Source organism: Thermobia domestica, chromosome 2, assembly GCF_964235325.1.
Source record: "Thermobia domestica chromosome 2, izTheDome1.hap1.1, whole genome shotgun sequence".
NCBI lineage: Eukaryota > Metazoa > Arthropoda > Insecta > Zygentoma > Lepismatidae > Thermobia > Thermobia domestica.
In genome coordinates, this window is record NC_137455.1 from 258,174,877 (window position 1) to 258,199,255 (window position 24,379).

At 32.6% G+C, this 24,379-nt stretch overlaps 1 protein-coding gene and 1 long non-coding RNA gene across 4 annotated transcripts in view; one reads left to right on the top strand and one right to left on the bottom strand.

The window, feature by feature from the left end:
- The window catches only part of Nckx30C (solute carrier family 24 member Nckx30C), a 524,219-nt gene that overhangs the window by 247,497 nt on the left and 252,343 nt on the right, over window positions 1-24,379 (top strand). The gene's annotated exons all lie outside the window — the stretch shown is intronic.
- On the bottom strand, window positions 655-22,363 carry LOC145678460 (uncharacterized). Its single transcript, XR_014130398.1, has 3 exons — window positions 22,217-22,363; window positions 7,593-7,650; window positions 655-1,222 (listed from the first exon to the last, which is right to left on the bottom strand). It is a non-coding gene; the product is annotated as an uncharacterized LOC145678460 (long non-coding RNA).

Here is a 24,379-nt window from a genome sequence, read left to right on the forward strand (position 1 = left end):
TTCGATTCCCGATGGGTGCTCATGTGGTTAGAACCTAACGTTAAGCTATAGGTCTCATATCACCTCGCTTCTGAACGGGACGCCAACCCCAAATCCAGTCCAATTTCCTAGCTAGCTAAAACAATAATGATGTGAAGGATTTGGAAAAGGATCTGATGGAAATTTTTATCTTGGATATTTTCTGTTTTCGAAGCCAGGAAATTAGTTGATTAGAAACAACGGTATTAACAGATATTCAAACAACGTACCTGGAAAAAGGTGTCAACCATTAAAGTAGTATTAGATTCACAGTTCAGGAAGTAATAAAATTAATTGAGTTGAGTTGATTTTGAGTTTATCGTCCCGTTCAGCAGCGAGGCTATATGAGACGTGGACCTACTGATTAACGTGGAATCCGAACCACATGAGCTCCCGCCGGGAATCGAACCCGGGTCTCCCGCGCCAAAGGCGCGTACGCTAACCACTTAGCCACGGAGGAGCTCTAATAAAATTAATTGTTCTTTACATATACATAATCTAATATGAAAAGTAAGGTAGAAGAATAACGACATAAGTTAAGATTTTTAAAAAGTAAATTTAAAAGCTAAAAGTAGGAAACGAAAAATTATAATCAATTGTGAATAATTACATTGATTTATTTCCGTCTGTATTTTCAGGTTATTAAATTCAGGCCATATCTAGATTGAATATAGATTTCTTGAACGCTAACTCGTCTCCAGCAGTTACATACTGTAATAAACTTTCAAAATCTGATTTGACCTAAATTTTAACGTACACACTTATGTATGTGCTGGCTACTTGATGAGAATTCCCTATAGAAACAGTTAAGTGCATTAAATGTCTAGCTTATTCGTTTTAAAACATATTGCTCTAATATTTTTCCTCCACTTACAGAGCACTCTCCGTGCTTCTACGCGGCTGAACACAAGAGAACGTGTTTCACAAATTAAGTAAAATGACAGGTGCATTAGAGGAGCTCTTGTAATTTATTATGCTTCTCGGGCAGCGAATATCCTTTTCATTCGAGATAATGCCAGCATTCATGCATTCAATATACACTTACACATAAGTTTGCTTGCGTGATGTATATTGGTGTTCTCTTCATTGTTACTGCATCGCTCAAAATAGATACAAGAAGGTATATCTTTATTTGTCTATCACGTACCATTATATATGGGTCAAGGTAAGAGAAATAGACTGGATGGTTACTTTTTCGTTTTTTCTGAAAACAGAAAATATGCGAGATTAATATACATTTTATGGCGAATGACAGAGATTAAATGCATTTGAAATGTGTAACTACAGAAAATTTACTATCATTAATCATGAGAAACAAAGATCATTCATGTATTCCAAAGAAAAAACTTATTCCTCATTTCGTAATACTATTCCTACTAAATTTACTATCATTATTGCTTAATTGCTTGATTGCAAGTTGAACGTTCTATTCAGCACCGAGGCTATATGAGACACAGAATTATAGCTTATAGTGTAATCCGAATGACATGAACTCTCTCCGGGAATCGAATCCTGGTGTTCCGCGCAGACCTCACACGTTAAGCTATACCAATTAGTGAACTATTATTATTAGTATTATTATTCAGTCTTCATCCACATAAGGTACGTAGCACAGTAGCATTCTAATTGCTTAATAATCAAAATAAGGAAGTTAAAATTTTTCACATTCCTTAGAATGTAAACGCCCCGCTAGTGCTTTGTTCTGTGATGTTTTCAGTAGTATTTTTTTTTTTCATTTGGAACTATTAAAATATAATTTCTATGTTAGCTCACTGAGCTGAATCTTGTGTTTAAAGAAGATCGAATAAAGAGTTTTGGAGAAATAACCTGGATTTTTCGTGTATTATGAATCAATTTTAATTTCAGATTTTTATTAACTTTTTATTATACGTAAAGTCAAATATGTTCAAAATGTTTTCATTATCCTCCTGTTTTCTTTGTAATCTTACATCTTCTGTAAAATTATAGAAAATTCAATTTACATATTTTTAAAAGGTTCAAACGAAAGAAAGTTAATTTAATGGTAAAGTGGCCACTCTTATAATAAAATACAGAGAATAAATTTTCAAATCGGTATAGGCCTACTGTGCGGCATACTAGTAGAGAGCGAGAGTATGACACTAGTAGAAAATGAAAATGATTCATAAACAAAGTATTTGAGATTTAGAAAAGTGAAGAATATATGAATTCTTCCCTTAATAATATTAATTATAATATATTTATAATCTGTATTTCTTTTATAATTTTTGATAGACAACTTTATTGAAAATGTTGGAATTTAGCTTTTCTATACGGGTCAGATTATATGAAACTTCTAATACTTTCAAATGAATTCTAATAGTTGCTCTGACTTGTATCAAGCAAGTATTTCTACTAGAAGTCTGAGCCCGGGCGCAGAATAAGTGCTCTACAGCCACTTAGCTATGAATGCAGAGTTGAAGAATTTCTACTTATATGGTACTAGTAATTATATAAATAATTTCGATAATTGAAATATATTTAACTTTATTATTATTATTATTATTATTATTATTATTATTATTATTATTATTATTATTATTATTATTATTATTATTATTATTTATAAGTAATATTTATTATGTGATGAGTGTGACATCGCACTCTATATTAGACATTGCTATACATCTAACTGCAAAAGATTTTCAACTGCGACTTTGAGCGACGAATATTGATCTAAGTACTATATTGGGAGGCAGTTTTTCTCTAAAAGCAAGGAATAGCTTGTATCTTTTTACTTTTGTCTGAAAAAGGGTTATACCACTGTTATGCAGACCCCTAAATTGCAATCGAATTTTATATATTTTAATCCTGATAATTATTATATTTGATTTGTAGATAATCAGAAAATAGATAGAAGTTTCGCATAGAAAATGAATATACTATATTGCTATATATAAGGGAATGTAGGTAGTAGTAACGGTATAAGTTGTTATAATACAAAATGAAAAAGAATATATGGGGCATTAGAATATATGGTACACTGGAATGCTATACTTTAAAATGAGTGAATATCTTCCATATGTATGAAGGTTTGAATTTGATCCCAAATCAAATCACATGACCAATTATTAGTTGGAACGATCATAGGAACAAACTAAGCTTGGTGATAATGAAATATTAGTTAAGGACCTCTATGATACAAAGCGTTCTCTTTCATAATCCCTACATATGCGGACAGTCTGAAAATAATCCCAAGGGCCGAAAAGAAGCCCATAGAAAAGTTTCATTAAACAATCATGTAATATGTCATGTTTTCCGCTACAGAAAGATTTACAACTACCATGTAAATTAATCTTTTAACACCAAATAATGACTCTCATACCACATTCCAGAAAAATAACAGTAAGTATCTTTCAATATTTACCAAAACATTTACATTTTGCAAAATATTTATAGGTTCATGAAACGAAAAATTAATGAGGAAATTTTGGCAACAAAAAATGGGGAGGAAAAGCAATACTGGAGAGTAAAACATACTAAAAATTCGTTAGGATATTTGTTTGAAAAATGTTGGGATCTAAGATATATAAGATACTGTAGAAGATAAAGAAGGGAGTGGATAAAGCAAATTTCACTTTACGGTTGATATTAAAGTGAGTAATTCTTACCTCAAAAGAGGATATTTGCAGACGGATGTAGTTAATAGATATTATACTATAAAATTGTCAATTGACCAGTCAGTGATGGCATGATTATACGATCTGCAGTATGGAGCTAATAATATATCTTAAATGAATAATATATCTTACATTACAACATGAAAATGCTAGTAAATAGAAGTGTTCTGTAGGATAAAAGAAGGATAAGCCACAAATACTATGTATTAGTAAGTTTCTAACGTGTCCTTTTTCAAATTATAAAGTTAGTCTCATATATTTGCAGTTCAGTAGAATTCTTAAGATAAACGTTTAGGATAAATGTTTTTCAACCTACTTCTATATTTAATACATTTCGAAACAAAATTAAGAAGTGCAGTACTTTTTCATATATGTACATTACTTGGATTACTCGTATTGACAATAACCAATATTAACAGTAAGGGATATAGAAATTTTTCGTGCTCCGAAAGTGGAAGAATGTGAGTTGTTTTATGGTCTTCCAAGTCAGTTTCAGCACGGTATTCGGAGAAACTGGTTTCCCTGAAATTGAAAACGGTGTTATTAAGAGTGTATCAGCCAAGGCATCATGATTTGAATTAAGATCATTGCATGCAATTCTTCTTTAACTTATTTGATTGTACAGCAGAAACCTACATGTTTTGTCTCCTCACAGTTCCTTTTATTGCCACAAATTTGTTTTCAATTTATATCATAAGTAGATAGGAACAAATGATACTAAATTGATATTTAGTAATTTTATGATTGCCTCAAATAAATCAACAGATAGCCATGATACACTTCTTCTACATATGTTTTTTTTTTAAAAAAAAGCACCATGTAAATTCTATTTCTCTTCGTAAAATTTTAAAATTAGAAACGGATATTAATTTTGTGGTGGGTGAGTGTTATTAAGTTGATGTCAGTAAGTGTAGCTGATTTTTCTTTGTATATATATTTTCGAAAGTAATAATACGCAAAAATAAACCAAATCAACCTAAGGACAATCTCATAAAATATACATTTGTCTTATGTCCAAACGTTTTACGTGAAACGATTCCTATGATGATTTTACTCCTGCACAAAGATCAAAATATGAAATATTGATTCTTGTAACAGCTTGAACTTCTAAAATGTATAAATTTTGTTATCTCATTATAAACAGCGGAAGTATACATAAGGAAAGTAATGACAACAACGTTAGACTAGTTAACTTTTCAACTTCTAAAAATGGTTTCGTGAAGAGTACAATATTTCCATATCGTGATATCCATAAAAAAAACACTTGGACTTACCAGATGAAAATAATATAATCAAAATGATCCCACGTTTTAGTAGGTAGAAGAAGACAGTCTATCATAATTGATGTTCGGTCACTCAGAACAATTAACTGTGATATTGACCATTACCTGCTAACAGTGATTATAAGAGAGAGATTATAGTTTAAAAAATCTTCAGCATGTGAAAACGGAAAGGTCTAATTTAAAGGAATTAGAGGAACGAGCGTCAGGTCAGAAGGGAATACTAGATTGAAGTACGAATTGATTTTCGGTTTTGTAAAATTCGGAATGCACTAGCGTTGAGGATACTTGGCCTGAAATTACGGATAACATTAACATTTCAGGAAAAGAAAAATTAGAATGTGTGGAAATACGTGGGAACGAATCATGAGGCAACTACGAATGCACTAAGCTAGCGGAGAAGAGAAAACAGGCAAAACTGGTTCGCTACAAAATCCGAACGGTAGAACTGCAGAAAATTTTGTTGGTAGCAGGCGGAACATTTCAAAAACTTTTAGAACAAAGAAACGTGATTTTTGAAACTAAAATTGTTGAACTTAAAGATAATAGTAAATTCAAAAGTATTCGTTACATATATAGGGGTATTAAGGAACTTGAGAAAGGCTATCATCCTTAGACATATAAATTAAAGAAAGCATGCGGCACAATTGTCACGGATATGGATAGTGTTTGAATAAATGAAAATATTTCACTTATTTTCACTCATATGCAGAATCATGTATTCAGGAGCCCAACCGAACAAAAATGGAAATTCCTATAAAGAAATTAAAGAAACATAAATCTTTGGATGTTGACGAAGTTCCGGCTGATTTACGCTGGAGGGAAAAGCTATAGAACGATATACTGAAAGTCATTCCCCTCATCCGGAACAAGGAGGAATTGACACAAAAGTGGAAAGAATCAATCATTGTCCTAATTCAAATAAAGGCGACAAAACTGATTGTAATAATTATCGAGGCACCTCTCTCTTGTCTAAGTAATATAAAATCCCCTCATGCATACTGTTAGCGAAGTTTTCTTCAGATGAAAATGTAATTATTAGAGATTATCAGCGCAGATTTAAGCAAAATCGATCAACTATCGATAAGATATTTATAATTCCTCAAATACTGGAAAAGAAACGGGAATATAATAAACCGGTACATCAATTATTTATTGATTTCACGAAGTCCTAAGACTATGTTAAAAGAGAAACATTGTATAACAGTCTTACTGAACTAGAATATCGATAAACCTGTTAGATTAATTAAAATGAGTTTAAATGAAACCCAAAGTAAAATCAGAGTTGGAAAATACTTATCCACGAGTTTTCACATTGAGAATGGCCTATAACAAGATGAGTTGCATCCATTATTCAATTTCATTCTAGTACACTTTATAAGGAAAATCAAAGATATCAAGCATGGCCTAGAGCTGAAAGGCACTCACCAGGTTATGGCTTATGCTGATTAAGTAAATCTGATAGAGGATGATATGAGGACAACAGAATGCAGATGTTTTATTAAATATCTGTAGGGATATAGGTTTAGAAGTAAATGCAGTGGAAACTAAACACTGTATTTGGAGATTCGCCGTGACCGTAATACTGTAAACGTTTAAAGATACGTTGAAATAGCAAATAAGGCTGTTGAGAAAGTGGATACTTTTAAATATTTAATATCTATATTAACAAACCAAAACCACATTCACGAAGAAATTAAATGTTGACTGGCAACTTGAAATTCGTGTTATTATTCAGTCCAAATTTTTTGTCTTCTCGAGTCCTTTCGAAGAATTGAACATTGCCATTTATTTTAAGAGAAAAATGCAGATTGAAATATGGCGAATATTCATACCCAAGACGGACGAAAATAGGGAATGGTGGGAACATCATAACGAGGAACTGAATAATTTATAAATCTCATTTACTTAACATTGTTAGGATCATTAAGTCTAGGAGGCTCAAGTGGACAGGCTATGTAGCCAAAATGGAAGAAAGTAGAAACACTTTCAAAATTTTAACTGGAAACCCAATCGGAAAAAGGCCATTAGGAAGACTTACCCGGAGATGGGAGGACAACATTAAGATGGATCTCCCAGAAATATTAATACAAAGTAGAAACTTGATTCAGTTTACGAAGGACGGAAGTCAATGAAGAGCTTTTGCGAATGCCGTATTAAACCTCCAAATTCCACATGCCATAGAGTTTATAAAGTACATGTTGCTTCTTATTCTTAAAAAATAATTATAACATCTATCCAATTAACAAATTGTACGAAACGCATAGACTTTAATATGCAATGTTAGAAGCTGGACTATCTCTTATGAAAGAGTAAGAAAATAAAGTTAACACCACTTTGTAACTGTAGATCTTAAACATTGATTTTTTTAATGGATGCCTAGTGACTGCTTTTCTGTTTTTTAAATGAGCAGGTTCCTGTTCTCAACGTTCACCATTAAACACTTTTTACTCCTAGTTTAGGAAGGTTACCTGTTTAGTACTAAAGTACTCTTTAGACATGAAAAAAAAAATGAATGAGATTATCTGATTTCGTTTATACAGCATTCTCTGTTATCTGAAATTACGCAATAATATTTTAGCTCTTTCATTAGCCAAAATTAAGAGAAAGAATACAAAAGAAACCTTTCCGCCTGTTCTCTTTAGATTACATTTACCTTATAGAAGGACCGTTCTCTTCTTCCTTTGTTGCTTGTTTTTATGGCTCAACTTGACCTACAAAAGAAAAGGATTCAATATAAATCATTCAGACTTAGCGTATAAAAGCAGAATATGTAATTAACAATACCAAGAGTCTTTTATGTAAAGCCTCTAATGGCCTAAATATACCGTCATTACTAATTAGCAACTACCAGAAAATGAACCAATTGTCTCGTATATTTTAAAAGTAAATTTCACGGTAGATACCATAAAAAATTAAATGTTTAGAACGGTCTATAAACTTATTATAAAAACAAATCAATTGGTCTGGTATTTAATTGGCATGAAAACAGAATATATTATAGTCTCCAGTTTTTTTATTTCATAGAGTTAATAGAAAGATGAATCAAAATAACAAACAATGTCTAGCGGCAAGAGAGCTAGAGTGGAAAGAGGGGGGAATAAAATTTATGAGGTGCAAAACCTAATGTAAAATTAACATTTGAACATATATATTTTGGAAACTTTTTTTCTTACTGCTCTAGTATTGGTTTCCAATGCATTCACAGAAGATTTGAAACTTCCGAAAAGTGAGTTGTCCAACTTTTCAACTTGAAAATTTAAAATATTTGTTTGAACAATGTATTTGAAGTTATGACCGATAATACTAGTACATGATAAGACACGCTGTAACAAACTTTGGTGATAGTGCATCCAGTGCTCAATAGCAGGATGGTTTCTGGTCACGTCAAACAAGTTGATCTACAGTTAATTATTTACAGTTACTTTCAAAGCAGAATCGTCCAATGCGAAACTAAGAAAATCATCTATATCATCTATATTATAGTGAATATAATATTCACTATATTATCTTAAGAATATAAGAAATTAATAAGCGTGCAAAACTTTAAAATTTATTATAATCTTTCAACGCATTTCCTATAGCATACACGCCGCAAGATCTTACTTTGTCCTTGAGTCTTCATTTGTTGTCTCATTTAAGGTGTGAAACAGCAAGAGGAAAAAACATCTCTATGTACTACTGTAAGAAAAATATTTTCTAAAATATGTCTAAATTTAGCAGACATATTCTCATATAAATATCTATGTTCTCAGATGAGTTGATTCCGAGACCAGTTTTCAGACCAGCACTACTACAATGTAAAGAATAGCTTAAAGCAGTTTCTTATGGTTATTTTCGGAATCTGTCTTGAGTACGGGAAATATTTTCCTATATTTCCCCAATACTTTTGCTTTCTTGGAGAAAAGCAACACATTCAAAATTCCCAGTATAGACTTATCTCCAACAATAAAGAACATACGAAAACTCGCGCGGGAGTTTGCTGCCAACTACTTACCATAAATACTCACGCTGCAAATGCAATTATTCTTATTAAATGAATTCAAAATTTCTACACGTATCTAAACCCGGAAACCTATACACAACTATATGGACCACACGAAGACTTATAGATCCGTTGTTTTATATTCCCAGTAATGCAGAAGGGATTTTTCCATAGTTAGGTCAGTGAAGTCATGAAATGTTTCCTGCTAATATCTCTTCTGCACGCTATATTCATGAGCGCAGGAAGGATCTTGAAAATAATAATGATCTCAAACTATAAAAATGATCAATCATGCTAAAATTAGAACTTGATTTAGATCAAGATGTCTATCATTTTCTTTGTTCTTTATTCTTTATTGCTGTATGTCCGTAGGTAAATTACGAGAGGTTGTATGTGGATTTGCTACTTTTGGTTTTAAGTAATGGAAAACAAAAACAATGTCATACTACATGTTTGATATATTTGTGCAGACCGCAAGATTGGAAACTAATTTCATTGTTTACAATTGACGTCAGATTTATGTCAATGTTGTCAGAGATACTGCTTTTACATGAAGTTTCTCCCATGCACGCAAGATTTTCAAGAAAATATAAAGGATAAGTTGAGCTTAATTAAATTTGTGTGAGAGCAATCGAGTACATATTTAAAGTTGTTTTGGTTGAATAAAGTATTTAGCTTAGGGTTAAACATTAAACCATCCAGATAGATGCTAATTTAGTTGCCCTATGTAAAAAAAGAACTAAAATATTTAGAAAATTATTAATATTAATACATCTACGTTTCCTTTCTTTCTCTTTTACTGAAGTTCAATACATTATACAAGGCCTGTCTGAAAAGTAAGAACCGTTTTAAAAAATAAAACAGGTTTGTTCAAGCCAAATTTATTTTTACATGAAAGAGGACACCTTAAACTGTTTTTAGACATAATTTCCACCAATGTTCAAACACTCATTAGAGTGGGCGACGAACTTGTCAAACCCTTCCTCAAAGAAACATCCCTTCCCCGGTGAAGACAACCATAACTCAATAACGTTTTTTGCGTTGTCGTCACTTTCAAAGCTAGCTTGCTCTTTAAGTGCAGGAACAATTGGCAGTCAGACGGCGCCAAGTCGGGCTGTACAGGGGGTGGTCAAACTGCTCCCAACCGAGCTGTCGGATTAACGTTTGAGTGGAACCAGCAGTATGGGGACGAGCATTGTCATGGAACAACATAACTTCTTTACTGGGCATTCCTCTCCATTTGTTTTAGATTGTACTCCAAAGTTTTTTCAGAGTCTCACAGAATGGTTACTTATTGATGATTTCACCCCTGGGTGCGAAGTCAACCAGTAAGACCCCTTTTCTGTCCCAAAACACTGTGCACATGAGTTTCTATGTTGACATTGTCGTTTTGAACTTTTGTTTTATGGGAGATTCCTGTGTTTTATCACTCCATTGAATGTTGGTTCGATTCTGGAGTGACATAGCGAACCCACGTTTCATCACTAGTCACGATTTGGTTCAAAACGTCCTCTCCTTCCTCGCTGTAAAGAGTAAGGAATGTCAAAGTCGTTTGGTTTTGTGGACGTCTGTGAGCATTTTCGGAATCCTGCGGGTACACAGTTTGCTATAACCTAAGAGGTCGGTAACAATCTCATACAAAACAGTTCTAGAAATTTGAGGAAACTTATCTGAAAGCATTGTCACTGTGCACCGTCTATTCTCACTAATTTTCTCATCCACTTTCCTCACCAACTCATCAGTTACAACAGAAAAACGCCCACTTTGTGGTTGGTCGTATACGTTTGTCCGTCCTTCATTGAAGTGCCTCACCCACTTTTGCACCATGCAATGACTCATTACGTTTTCACCGTAAGTCTCTACAATTTGACAATGAATTTCGGTCGATATAACGTTCCTTGCATTCAATACCCGGATAACAGAAATAATCTCGCAGACAACAATTCTTTTAAACATGGTAAACGAACGAAGGACACAGTATACTCGCAACAACTCAACTGTATTGGCATCAGTGGAAAGGTAATGAACCAGTGGAATAAGCACGTATGCGCGGAGTACCGACTCTATCACTGCGGTGGTGTTCAAACGAAACGGTACGTACTTGCGGGTACTGGTGGGATGTTTCGTTGAGAAAGGTTTGGATAAGTTGGTTATCCGGCCTATCCTGTGTTTGAACATTGGTTGAAACTATGTTAAAAATAGTTAAAGGTGGGTTCTTTCATGTAAAAATAAATTTGACTTGTACAAAACTGTTTTAGCATTTCCTTCAAAACGGTACTTTATTTCCGGATACGCTTCGTATATAGATATTCTAGTATCGAGTCAAATTACTTTGTGTAGCAATTTTTTGGTGTTTTTATTTTGTATTCAAATCAGAACAATCCGCTACAATAACAAACCAAAATGAGAAATGGACTAGGTGTACTGACTTCTACTTCCCTTATAATCTGGCAATTCTATAAAGTAATGTAGAAAGGCACTCGTATACTCCCAATACCTTTTCAACCAATATCATCACAAACACAACAGCAGCAATTCTACAAAACAAATCCAACAACTCTGGCGTGATTTGACCACCCGTTGCATGACGTCATAACGTCTGATGATCAAATATCGGATGGGAGTATATGAACAATTAGCAATCAAAACGTCCGGGAGTCGATTCCAGTGACCGGCTATTCTGACTGAATGTTTTCCAGAATACTTTCTCAGTCTTACCTAGTAAATGTTGGAATGACAACTTTAATATTTATTACCTAGCGACTTCCTATTAAAATGTATGTTCATACAGTATTTCGTCAATTTTTCAAGTGTAAACTGACTCTTCAAAATTACATCGAGATAACCAACTCTCGGATTTACTGACTGCTTTCTTTCTTAACAGATCCTGAACACCATTCTGATATAAAGTAAATTTTTTATTATACTTTTTTTTTAAAAAAAAATGTAAAATAAATAAAATTACTGTAAATAAAATTTGAGATTTTTGTTAATATCGTATAATTCAAAGAAGAATGAATACTTATGTTGAATTATTTTAGCATAAATCTACACGAGAATAACACAACATAAGTATATTTTGACAGAAGAGCAAATTGTAGGCTTTAAAATTAAATTTAAAATATTTTGTTCACTGTTGGAAACGATATATATATATATATATATATATATATATATATATATATATATATATATATATATGTGTGTGTGTGTGTGTGTGTGTGTGTGTGTAAACGAAAAATAAAAAATACGTAAAAAACATAAAGTTTTCCAATACACCAGAAATAATAATTTGTGCTTGTATCTGCATAGTGGCTCTGATGCTGTAACTAGAAGAACTTTATTTAACATCTCCAATAGAGTTTCAGTACAAGCGGCTTATAATTTATTATATGCAATAGTTATTTAATGTGTATGATTGAGCAGGGATATCTTGCATAAAGGGGTTTCAAGCAATGCGAATTTTGCTTTAGCGTTGTTCTTATTAGACTCCCAAATTATACTATGCAAAAGTATCGAAAGTCTTATAGAAGCTATGTCCCTCCGTCCATCCATCTGGCTATCTATCTGTCTGTGGACAGGTATTATAGGAAACACGGTAATAGATATCAAGGAGCGGTTTTCTGCAATTGATTCAACCTCTCAAGAACACGTTCCATCTCCTTCGTTAACCTGTTACTCAAACCGGAAGTTAGTGGTTTCCGGTATCAATGTTTTTCACTGTAGAACAAAAATGGTAATAGATAGCGACAAGACATTTTTGCAATCTATTCAGCATCTCAATGAAATATACCGCCGCCATCCGCAACATTCTACTAAAACCGGAAGTGGTTGAAATTTACTACTAATTCCGGTTTCGATACTGATTTAGGTACAGCTAAATAGTAAATGATATCGAGAAGCGGTTTCTCAAATCGATTCAGCAATTCAAGAATAGGTTCCATCTCCTCCTTTGGCCGTCTATTTAAACAGAAAATGGTAGAATTTAACCATTTCTGGTTTGAATGTTCATCCCTATAGAACAGAACCGATATTAGATAGCGACAAGGATTGTTGTAATCGGTTTGGCGTCTCAAAGAAACATACCACCACCACCTGCAACACTACTGAAACCAGATGTAGTTGAAATTTACTAGGCTTTCGGTTCCAATATTGGTTTTGGATAGAGAAAAGAAAAACAGTGAGAGATATCAAGATTTTTTTTTTTTTTTGCAATTGATTCAGCGTTTCAAAAATAGGTCCCAAATCTTCCGTGAAACTTCTACTCAAATCGAAAGTGATAGAAATCAACCGTTTCAAGTTTTAACATTGATCGCCATAAAACTTGAGCAATAAGAGAGTGATAAGCGAATTTTAGCATTCAATTCAGTATTTCAAATGAATATCTTCATCAGCAGCAGCATTCTCCCAAAACAGGAAGTGGAGATTTACTAGTACTTCTGGTTTCAATACTTATTCCCATGGAATGAAAACGGCAAGGGATATCAAAGAACTGTTTATGACACTGATTCCGCTCCCCAAGAATGAGTTTATTCTCGACTTTTCTCTAGCTTTTGAAATCGGAATAAAAATCACGTTTATTCGAATACAACACCGATAACACTATAAATGAATCGTAAATAGTTAGTAACAAGCAGATTTTTTTTTGATATGGGTTCAGTACCAAGAATATGTTTCATCTCTAATTTTATTCTTTTTATTGCAGCCAGATGTGGTAGACATACACCAATTACCACTTCCTTTGTAAAGTTAATTCCCATTGTGCACAAACAATAATAGATAACGAGCAATGGCATTTTGATATGGTTTCAGCGTCCGAGGAACAGAATCTTTGATCTTATTTCTCTATTATAACCAGGAGTTATAAATGTACAACTTTAAATTTGAGTATTTAATACTCATAGTTAGGAAGTCTATCGTAGTTTCTCACTGTGAAACAAAACTCACTATTATTAAACATATTACGAATTGGTAATAGTTTTCCCAATTCACATTTTCAAAAATAATCAAAATAAAATCAGTAAATAGCTCGCATGAACGTACAAATGGAGATACTATATAAGTCGAGTCAGTTATTGGCCTGTGATATTAACCACAATTGAATAGTGGGAGCTCACTGGCTCAGTGACAGAACGCTTACTTGTAGTATGTCGAGTCTCTGGTTCGATCCAGACCATGTAAGTTTGTGATAAACAACATCGTATCCGTCTTTTTATTTGAGTGTTCTTCCGATTCCTCCAACATTCTCAACCCGATTCTTTTCATAATCATTTCCTTTCATTACTCATTCGTCTCCCTTAGCCTACAGGGCATAACAATAAGACGTAAAACTGAAATTTTTAATACAAACTAGAAGAAATACGTTCGTGTTATTTCGTATAACTTTTAATGCGTAAAATTAAAGAGTTTTCTGTATTAATTATTTTATAAAATACATATTTTGCATTTGAAAACTTATTTTATTATCCTAAATTTTCGTAATGAACAAATTCAATTTAAACCTATTATAAAGAGACATCGAATATTGCGGTTTTGCGTAACGTGGACGTTTCTTGAAACTAAGCCTTCGCGTTATTCAGGTTATTCCAGTATTTACGAACAGCAACAAATTCTTTTACACTAAAAATGAGTTATTTACGTGCGATAGTAAAAGAGAAAGGTTTGCTTACTGCGAGAAGTATATAGCTTGCGTAACGTAAGCGGGATGAAAGAAACACATATTAACGTTGTGTGATAAGAAATGTCGCAAAATCTAATAAGAAAAGGTTCAGAACAGTAAAGAGTTCGATAATACTACGCGCAATCTAATGAAAACTGCAGAATGAGAATTTTCAGATGGATATATGAAGAAGAAACTAATAATATGTAAAAAGAGCAGTGTAAATGAAAACTGCTGTAGGAACGAAGAAAGACCAATACTCCATTATCAAAAATATTGAATTTTTCAATATTCTATCCCTTGTAGCAGTGTTCCTTCTAAGCATACTTCCAAAGTAGCCGTACTTTTCCTCCTTCCACAGTTGGCCAATCACCCCTTCGGATCTAAGATAAAGTAATTGGAATTATATGTTATTAATATGTATGCCAGATCTTTTTGCATATTGTATTCTAATGTAGCTCCTCACATTCTGATTTTCTCGGCCTCGTTTCTCCGTACAAAAATATCTAGAACAAAAGCCTGGCCCGTAGGCAACTAGAATTCTTACTTTATTTAAATTTTAATATCATTCACGGGCGTCTCTGACGGGGGCACGAGGGGGACGCGTTCCTTCGATATTTTGAAGTACAAAATATTCAATATTCTATTCTAAGTCTTAACTTAATTTCTTTACTAACCACAAAATAACGTATAAATAATAATAATTATATTTATTTGGAATATAATATTCAGGTTGTAAAATAACAAGAGTCCTTGATATATATCTCAGGAGGTCCCTGAAAGTAAGCAGAAAGTAACAAACGGAATCGCAGACAATACACAGGTTGGGCTAGGTACTACCTTTTAAATCTCTTTCTTTGATGTCCTCCTCAAATTTTACATGCCAGACACGCCAGTGCTATCATTCATTATAAATATTGGAATAAGTAAAGGTTTCATGGCTTGTGTGCTTATTTTAGGAAAATATATGAAATCTTATATTTACAAGATGCCAGTTTGTAAACCAGTTTTCGATTTTCCTTGTGCTTTATTCAAACCGTTGAGTCATTTGTAAGCTATTTTATGTGCAAATATATTTACATCACATATTACAAGTATCATCAAAAATTAGTCCCGGTCAAAGTCCTACCATAAAACTCTGCCAGGCAGGGTACTCACTCAATATACTTCAAATTATAAAAAATACTACTACTATTACTACTACTACTACTACTACTACTACTACTAATAATAATAATAATAATAATAATAATAATAATAATAATAATAATAATAATAATAATATATTTATTTTAGTGCCATGAACAGACAGATAGCAAAAATACAGCACTTAGTCATAGAACTAAGGGTTATAACACACATCTTACATTCCTCTTTATATTAACAATACATTTGTTTCGACGATGATAATAATGATAATAATAATAATAATATATTCTCCTATATATCCGAATGATTAATGCACTTGCTTTCAGGATGCTTGACGCGGAGGAGCAAATGATATGTGCTTCGTAGATTGTAATATCGGGGAACTCAGGTCTAACACAAGTAGTTGTAAAATAAACTTTATTTATATTATAAAAACTATAGTATCAAAATTGTTAAATTATGTTAAATATTATATTAATAATAAATATTATGCTCACATGGAATTATACGAAGGATATTGTCTAACTGCTAAATTACAAGTATTTAAATATTTTCAAAAAATCAGTAACCCACAATTTACAACAGCGATATAAATATAAATATTTAAGATTAAGCCTGACTCTTTTCAGTCAGAACCTAGTATTGAAATGCAAACTACGGAAAACCCATCAATGGATTACAATATATTCCCATGGTCATATCTCCGTTACTATACGTAGTAGAAGCATGAGACAAACGGCGTTGTATTTCTCCACTTGTGCCCTTTCATATTACTCGTGTTTCTGTCCATCGTTCTATTGAAAAATATTTACTTCGTTTCTGATGCTTCATTTATCGGTATTTTTCCTATCATATAATCCTTCTTTTGACGAGACCCATTTGATATGGCTGTTTATCGCAAAATGTATATCGTTTCTCGTTTCTCGTTTCTTTGGTATTTCAGGTGATAATTTTAGATCCCTCATGTTATATATATGTGTATTTTTATGTCACATTTTAATAAATTGATATTTTTAAAGCGGTGGAGAGCTCCCTAGTGCCTATATAGACCCGAGCGTGGAAGATCCGGGTTCGATTTCCGAAGGGGAACTCTGTGGATCGGATCTCTCGTTAATCTGAAGGTGCATGTCTCACTTGGACCGATATACTGAAATTAACTCAATAATTTAAAGCGGTGGAACTATACTAAATTAGTTTACATTTTTAATGCTACAAGAAAATATATGAAGAAAAACATAACACATTTGTTTTCCCAATATTAGTTCCGTCGCACTTGGAGCTATCCTGTATTATCTGTCTCATTGTGCACTACACACACACTCATATAATATAAAAATGGTGAAACTATATATATATATATATATATATATATATATATATATATATATATATATATATATATATATATATATATATATATATATATAGTTTCACCATTTTTATATTAATCACTGAAAATCATGGCATTTGAAATAAAAATGGTTTTCTTGTCCGCAAGGCTGTAATTGATTGTGTCATTAATATCATTTATGAACAGTGGCTGCTCGATAGCGAAAAAAATTGCACAGAGAGTGCTCAGAGGCCATGGATAAATGCAATTCATCAGAACAAAAACACTTAACTCCAGATAAAAAAAATAAATAACTAACAGTAACAGAAAGCAACATTAATAAACGAAAAAATACACTGCTTATGCGTTCTGCTGAAGCGTATACTGTAACATGTCACATGCAATATATAATGAATTTTGCCACCACTGGGTGAAAACCCATCACCCCCAACTGGTCTTATATTCTTGTTTCAGCATTCGGATTCAATATTCGTGTTCTGGTGTAAGCTTGTTGCAAACACGGACTGACAGAAAAAGTTAAAAGTGCTTTCGCCTGTCCGCACTCGAATGACACATTTTCCGTTATAAATAGTTTATATTTTATGGCGTGAAATTTTTCAACTACTGATTTTCTTGTTTCAATGCAAAATAGAGTAAGTATATTACATTGTTTAGAATATAATAAATAGTAACAATGTGTTATAAAGAGCACTTGAATTCAAGGGAACATATTCTCAATAATAAAGAAGTTATTTTTTATTTAAGATCTTTTACTACACCGTACTTTCACAAGTCATACTAGAGTTAGCTGAAAGTATGAACAGTTAATTGTAAATTGCTTTTTAAGTATTTCAAAATTCATTGTCAATTTATATGATGTTTGCTTTGAAAGAAAATTGTAGTGTCTGGAACTTATATGAGGCCTCTAAAATAGCAATGATGTATGAGCACATTCTATGAACTTTCTCCTTTAATTACTGAGACTATCAATGGTTATTCAATCGGGAATACGAGTGAAATTTCAGTTGAAATACAAACTTTACTTAGCCGTAAATATTGCTTAAATCTTCGTATCCAAATGTAAGAATTGGCATATAATGCTATCGCTATTGTACACGCCTCGTGCATAGAAATATCAAAGTAATTAAATGTATTCCAAAATTACTGATAATTAAATTGTTGTATGGATAGAAATCTAACTTCTAAATCAATGTACTATGGCAGATTTGAGTTTAGCGTCTGAGCTTGGAATCGTTTGGTGTTAATGACAAATGCCAGTCACAGAAGCAGGAACAAACATAAAATTAAAATACGAAGATATATATTAAGGCCACAGAAAGGAAAAGCGAAAGGTCAAGTTTTCTTTATTCTGAGAAAATTGAATTTTATATTTTAAAGCCACAGACTACTTAGTATATAGCAAAAACTTCGAACTATAAGCTGTAAATAACGTATGCCTATAATATTAGGATAAGAGATTCTATTTCTTAAGGCATAGACTCTTGATATCCAAAATTCAATTTGGATCAAAAAGTGACATTTCTTCTTTCTTCACTTTGGTTTTCGTATATGAAACAGTTAAACCTACATTATACGAATAATAAAATCAATTTATAATAAAAATAAACAAAAATATACAAGATTTGAACATAAATAAGAAAATGTGTTATTGTTGCAATAGTGTAGGTTTCGAGTATGCTGTCTCTTTCTATTCCTATAGAGATTCTATGAACATTTTGGTGATTAATTGTATCAGTTGATGATAATTATTTCGTCAAAATAAATTTATATAAATCTTCCATCGACTAATACATAGTTCTTATTTCGTTATTTTAAAACCGAAGTTCGATAACTCGTAAAACGGGCAGCTCCAAAATTCCTCACATATCTGTACAAATGGCCTCTTTGCCAGTCTTGTGGCTAGCATACATGTCTTTGGTTCACGAGATACTGGGTTCGATTCCCAGTGAGATAAATCGAACAGACTACTGTGGTTTAGGTCTCATTTTAAACTGTAGATTTGGCTATATAGGCTCGTTGCTGATTAAGAATATAAATTTGAATCAATTAATGGAATCTGGGTCGCCAGAAGAGGCGTACAGAGCACATAAGGTTCAAGTCCAATTGCCACACTTGCGACAAAATGAAACGTAAATTTGTACACTCCATTTAAATTTGTAGAAAAGAGAAGACTGTTCTTTTGCATTATAACAGTTATTTACAATATGGACACACGAATCTTATAAGCACTGAAAGGAGAACCAGGTAAAGGATTAAATATTAATTATGTACTAAATGACCAAAAGTGGACTTGAATCCTTTCTGCGTCAGCGCTCTATATACAGTTACGCTTGACTTTTATCTGGAATCTAATTTTGCACTAAAGCTCGCTTAATAATTATTTGAATACACTGATGCTAAAAGTAAGGAAAGTTCACATGGTATTAATTCATATATCTGGCAGCACTACGTTCTTGAACAAGGTTAAAGAACGAGAGAGATATTTTATAAAACAAGAAGGTTCCTTTTTGAGAAACGAGCAAAGTAACTGTTTTTAAGTAAGAAACCATGCAGCATTACATACTAAAAGCGTAAACTAAGCGTGTCAAACATTTCATATACTATAAACGATTTACAATTCTCAATACCAAATTTGAACAGTATATGTACTTAGCATTAAAGTAATGTGTTTGCATAAATTATTGTTGTTCAAGAGAACTAAAAGAATAAAGGGAAAATAACTAAAGAACATAGTAGAAGCACCTTTGCGTTTAAAGAATGCAGCTTACCTTCATCATAGAAGAAGCTCTGAATTGCATACCATCAACGGTGACCCAGATTTATCCGACCTTCCCTGCCATTCTACTCACTTCTGTAGCTTCGCATAGTTTAGCAAGAGAATTTGTAACCAAAAAGGAGATTCTGCTGTTGAAATCTTGTCACACACATAGTTTGCATACTTTCGTAATATATTCATCTCGAGCCTGTCAGCATTATTGGATTTTTACAGAAAAGGCGATGTTATCCTCATAGTATAACATACATTTATAGGCCACATACGAACCGTTTTACTATCTTATTAACAATTTATCATACTCACACACATTTTACATAAATGTGTGTGTGTGTGCGCAAAGTTCACATTGGTACTTTCAGCTTATAAACAGTAGTTCAGTGAATAGCTCTCTCTTCTGGATCATTGAGCTGCAGCAGACAAAACTGTACCATTAGATTTCCTAGAATTCTTCATTTTCCCTTACTTTTCGATTTAATCAGTTCTTTAATCATTCTTCTTCTTTTATCCTTTAGTTTCCATTATATTATACGTGAACTAAAGTGTATATTTTAATTTTCGCCTGTGTCAATATGTGAATGGAATTACAAGTGTTTTATTTGTATATTTTCTCGTTAATTGTTGAAGGCAATAATAATCAACTTGACAAAAAGAAATGAAAAAATATATTTTATTATGTTTTTTTCCTTAAATTTTAAGATTACCAAACCTCAAAGCTAACTCTAAGTTGCAGTTTTCTTTATTCTTTGTTTTAACTCCTTATGCTGTAATGCACTAAAAATTATCCAAAAACACTGATTTCTATATTTTATACATATTTGTATTATAGAAGAGTTTTGAGATGTGGGCTACCCTGATTGTAAAGCAAGTAAGTATTTTACTTTGTGGTAGAATGAAAAATCAGAAATGTTCATAACTCCAATCATTTTTATCCAGAGTAACGCAAATCCGCATATTTATAATTCCTAATTTTATCCAATTTTAAGAGAACAGGGATAATTTTTCTTGAACTATTCATTCCAATAAGGTACATATAACATTTTCCACTGCACAACTAAACACTAGTCTAGTGAATATTATTTACGGTAAATTGTTGTCGTGTTTCAAATCTATGCACGCAAGAATTTGTCGAAAATATTCGTCTTTGAAAAATTATATCTGGAAACGGAATTGTCTTATGCCATGGTATAGATATTTATAACGTTTTTACATGTGTTGACTTTGACAAACATACAAATATCTTATATGTGTTTCATGCTAAAAATCTCAAAGCACTGATTTAATAATACTATACATACAACCTCTGACAAATTTCTGTGAATGAAGTCACTGTGCTCTACGTAGCAACACTGGCGCAACGAAACACTGCACACGTGTAGCGACAGGTGTCGCCATTGTGGATTCACCGTTGTTTAGTCAACTGTGGTCGTGTGTGAGACACGTTATACTAAGTGAGTGTTATTGTGTCCGGTTCCAAACTGATAACAGTAAAATGGACGAACAAAGGATCAATTTGAAGTTTTGTTTTAAGCTTGGCAAGGCTCCGAAAGAAATTCATGATATGCTGATAGAAGTTTATGAAGGTCAGGCAGTATCCTTGAAATGTGTTTACGAGTGGTTCTGCCATTTTGAAGAAGTGCGGGATAGTGTTTTTGATAACCCCCGTAGCGGAAAGTCGTCAAGCTCTCACACAGATGAAAACATTGAAAAGGTGAGGACACTAATCACGAACGATCGCCGATTAACTGTGCGAATGATTGCTGGAGAATGAACATTAGCCGTGAATCTGCGAGACTTGTCCTCACCAACGACTTAGGGAAAATGAAAACCTGTTGTCGACTCGTACCACATTACCTGACTGATGACCAGAAGCACGCACGTGCTCTTGCCTCACAGGATTTTATCGCCATGGCGGATGGAAATCCGAATTTCTTGAACTATATTGGCTCAAAAGGGGGTGATGTAAATTGACTATCCACCATACTCGTCAGATGTGAATCCTCCTGACTTCTTCCTGTTCCCACGCCTCAAGCTCGCGTTGAAAGGAAAGAGGTTTGACGATATTCCAGACATCCAACGAAATGTGACGAGGCTTCTGAGCACCATCCCGAAAGAAGACTTCTCAAAAAGTTTCCAAGATACGTACAGCCATACTCAGAGTTGCATAGCTGCGGTAGGGGACTACTTCGAAGGACAGTAAGGTAAGGTTTCATTCATATTATATCTACTTTCTTTTTACGGGATCATTCACCGAACTTTATTGTCAGAGGTTGATATATTCATGAAATGCTAAATGGAATATCAAATGTCTCATTTTAAAGTATCCATCCTAATACATACATATATTAATAAATAACGCTTACCTTATAAACTATTTCATTTTGCACTCATTGCCTTGGAAAACTGCTATATATATAAAGTCATTTTTGAAGTACACTGGTTAATATATCTGTTATCCAGAAATATTTCTATCATGCTGTAAATCAAACATGCATTTGACAAAGACGTTACATATTTACATGATATTCTAATATTTCCATAGATATGGAAAAATAATTAGATATTACAATAATGCAAAAGCATGAACTTAATAACAATTGAGGCAAACTGATAATACTAATGCAAAAATTGAACAAGATCGGCTCATTCAGTAAACTTAGAACACTGCTTTAAATCTCTTTATTTAGTCTAACTTAAAAGGGAACATTTTAACTACACTGTGCGAATTCACAACTTTAGAATTATTCAGTCTAACTAATATATCCTAAACTTAGATAAACAAAACCATTTAATTGTATTAATATTTATGAGTTCTATTAAAATTTAAACAAACAGAAACACTGATCCTTAATAATCAATGATAAAAATTTATAAATTTAGCACTTTAACATATTTAGAAAAATCTATAAGCATAGAATAATAACATATTAGGAAAAATAATAATAGAGTTCAATAACAGCAGTAGTGAGAAAAGAACGAAATCAACTGTTGTCACTTTGAAACTTTATCCAGCTGAGACCCAAAAGTTAGGCTTCTTATACTATATGTGCACCCAGTATTCCTGTACGCCTGAGGATATTGAGACCCAGTTAGCCTTAATTCAGAATTTTGAAAGTAAATAGGCCTACTTTTTTCAAAAAATCTCAGTTCTTTATTTGAGTTCAAAAGTGTTCAATAGCTAAAGTTATAGTAAATTTTTATTATTGAAAATTATTATATTGCATAGTAAATAGCAATTTTACTACTTGTTTCAAAGTTAAATATTACATTACAGTTTCGGATACTTTCAATTAAATGAATAAGTTATTTTATGCTTAAAATGGGGAAGGAAGGAAACAGTCTGAAACCTTTTTTATGTTAGATACCATAATGGTATTTGACTGGTGGGAATGAGGAAAATCCAGGAAAAAGCTCATTCAGAATATCTGGTCTGAAAAAGGTTTTGCACCTTTCTGACCGAGTATCTTTACCGGAAATTTTAACACGAGACCGTTTCCATCAAAGGCAAGAGTGTTTGTGACCACGATTTGCGGGACCACAAGCCAACTGTACCCGAGCAAATTCTAATAGTAAAGTGTCCATTTTCACAATACTGACTGAGAGTTTGTATCTGGTTTTATTTTAATCTTAACTGAGTACCAAAAAAAGCTTTTTTTCCGTGTCTTTATGGTCGAACAGAAGTTGATCTTATGACATAAAGAAATGTAAACTACAAATGTTACCATTAAAAAGAACACTTACTACCGCCAGAAAATATTCTTTATTTGTAGAGGATTATAAAGCAAAGACATTTTATAGAAGATTTTTTCATTAGAAAAGTAAAACAAATTAGACACAAAACAGAATGCAGTACACTTTAGACTCTTTAGATGAGAACATTCCTTTAACTTTTCTGTAACACAGCAACGAACAACTCGTCAAGGATAAATTCAGACGTAATAGTCGATAAAGCAATTACTGTGGCGAGACGACCATTGAGCATTATGACCAATGATATGACTAAAAAAAGAATAAACCTTCTGTTCACTTTGCTTCATCCACCAGTAGATTCATGTTTTCACATAACTCATTCGATGTAACAATACAAAAGAATGTAATGAAGTAATAATCTGACTGATCACTCAATGACCAGAGAGTGTCCATCAAATGTTTTCAGTTTGAAAAAAATATTATGGTCCATCATGTACAGATATATTTACAGCCTACGTTCACGTATTTTTTCTCTGGTTAAGTCTTTATTACTTTTTTGTATTTTGCTTTACTTAGTTTCGGAAGACCCATGTGGTTAATTATGGGCATAAAATAAGAATTGTAGTTTTACATGGACATTTTTGTAATTACATTCTACCATTTCTCATGTATATTTTTGATAACAGAAATTCCATTTTTATATCCTAATTTTGCTGTTACCATGGATGACAACCAGTAAACGTATTTCTGGGTTAATTATCAACATTAAAGGAGATGTATGAATATTCACTCTTTTCGTAGTTACATCATTCAACTTATTTTGGTGAAAGGATTCA